Raw genomic sequence first — 2,299 nt, forward strand, 5'->3', positions numbered from 1 at the left:
TTCATCATAATATCCAAAATTTTATTGTGAAAATAACTTACTTTCAGTCTCATAACTATAGAGCTCCACTTGATTCTTACCATATAAAGCTCCCTTGAGCTTATGGATATGGTTATTTGTTTGATTTTGATATATAAAGTGAGAAGATTTCGTGGTCCCTCAAATTTCAATTTTTTTTTGGTAAGTGATCTTTATTATTCACTAGAGTCCATACCTAGAACAAGTATTTTATAGAATTAGATCTTTTTTATGATGATTTTGTTACCTTTTTTGGTTTTGTGTAATTGATGTTAACCAAAACATTGTGGCAAGTGGAGCAAATTTTTGGAAAACAAACAACTCCTTTACATAAGGTGAAAGGATATGGTAATTTCAAACATTCAATCAAAAAATCAAGGCAAAAAATCAACAAGTTATAATTAAAAGTGACCCGAATTTGTGTTAATACTCAAAAATTTGAAAGTTCTTTGAAAATATTACAAGCGGAAATGAATCTTGTATTACTTTAAGCTCATAAGTCACAGAATATATGAAATGAAATTTAAAATTGATTATTACTAGATTCTACCCAAGAAAATGGGAGAATTTTTAACAAATTTTGAAATTTGAAAAGGTAGGTAATTGGCCGAATTTGCTTATGGTAATATTTTTCAGTCAATGGATTTTACTTATATGATTTCTATAGCATGCTTGTACATATCTAATTTCTCTAATGTCTAGTCATAATGCATACCAATACTTATGTATGGTTAGTGGTCATAATTTAATGAATACCATTGGTCTATTAGTATGGTTAGTGCCATGTGGGGTGCTGCCACGTCGTCTGTCTCCTTCTTATCATCCTATGTGTATTCTCACCAAAAAAAATGATAGTCAAATATGGATGGATGGCTTCAACATGCCGCAAAATGCATCAACGTTTTTGATTAATGTATCAAAATTATGTGGCAGCCAGACTTTACAAGTATAATATAAAGTGATGTGATAAGTCTTAGGTGGGCCTATAGCCCGCGATGGCGGGAAATTTGATCTCTTAGCTTAATAGAACTTTTCAAATCGATTGATAATAAGTGAAATAGTTTATCAGCTTTATAAGTGAATCATCTTCTCCTTAGTATTTCATGCGGGACATTATTTTTAGTACAAGTGAGTAATGTTATGAGTGGTTATGTATGTGATTGTTGGATTTGAATTACATATGTAGCTAGAATCCAAACAATGGAATCTTGGTTGTTTTACTTATTTTATTGAATTAAAAAAAAGTAAATTACAGGGGCTTATTGTTTTTACACTACAAGAAAAATCTCTTTTCGTAGCGATTGTACATTCGCTACAATATGCAAGTATGTTTGTGAAATAATTAAGGATGTCGTATCATTTTTACAATCGCCATGGTTTTCCTATATAAAATCGATACGGAAAACATAATAATACATATCCACACTATTTTTACACATTTATATAATTTTGAGAAATCGTATCATTTACAATCGCCACTAAATCCTAAAAATCGATACGAAAAGTTTTTTCAACATTAGATATATAAATATTGTTTGACAAAGAGTACATAAAATATGTCGTAGCTTATTGGTGAAACATTTAATATAAGAGTTTGAGGTTGCATGTTCGAATCTTGTAAAGATCATACGCATAATAATCACCACGATTGGATGTAGTTTTTCGTATCGATTATTGAGGCCAACCCCAGCGATATTGAAAACCACTACTAAAGGCTAATGCAACGAGGGATATTGTATCGAATGACCATTAGTTGGGAAAGATTTTTGTTGCAATTACAATCGATACTAAAGGTTAAAATAATTGCTACGAAAAGGTTATTTTCTTGTAGTGTTATTGGTGTTTAGGTTAGCTGTTCGACTAACTAGAAATTTACATATTTGCTAAAACTTAGGGTTACTATGGATGATTTGATTCTTATTTAAGGTGAAGTAAATAATTAGATGGTATCAATTTATCACGCATAGAACCATGTTTACCACAAAATATATCGCCAATACGGAGTATTAATTTACTTTATTACTTGGGACTATAGTGATTAGAAAAGAAATTGAAACATTTTAATCAATCAAAAGGAAATTTGTAGTTGATATATATTTTGGGTAATATTAGAAATTCAGAATTGATAGAAAGAAAATTTTCAGCAGTATCTCAAATCTAAGACGAAACTATGTAATATTTTTGTGCATTTTCTATACATGGTGCAAATGGTTATGGACAATCAATGTAATTGAAATAATTAGCTAGAAACTTCTCCACTGGTGCTTGACACTACTCCAAA

This window comes from Chenopodium album, chromosome 1 (assembly GCF_948465745.1).
Source record: "Chenopodium album chromosome 1, dcCheAlbu1.1, whole genome shotgun sequence".
Classification (NCBI taxonomy): Eukaryota; Viridiplantae; Streptophyta; class Magnoliopsida; order Caryophyllales; family Amaranthaceae; genus Chenopodium; species Chenopodium album.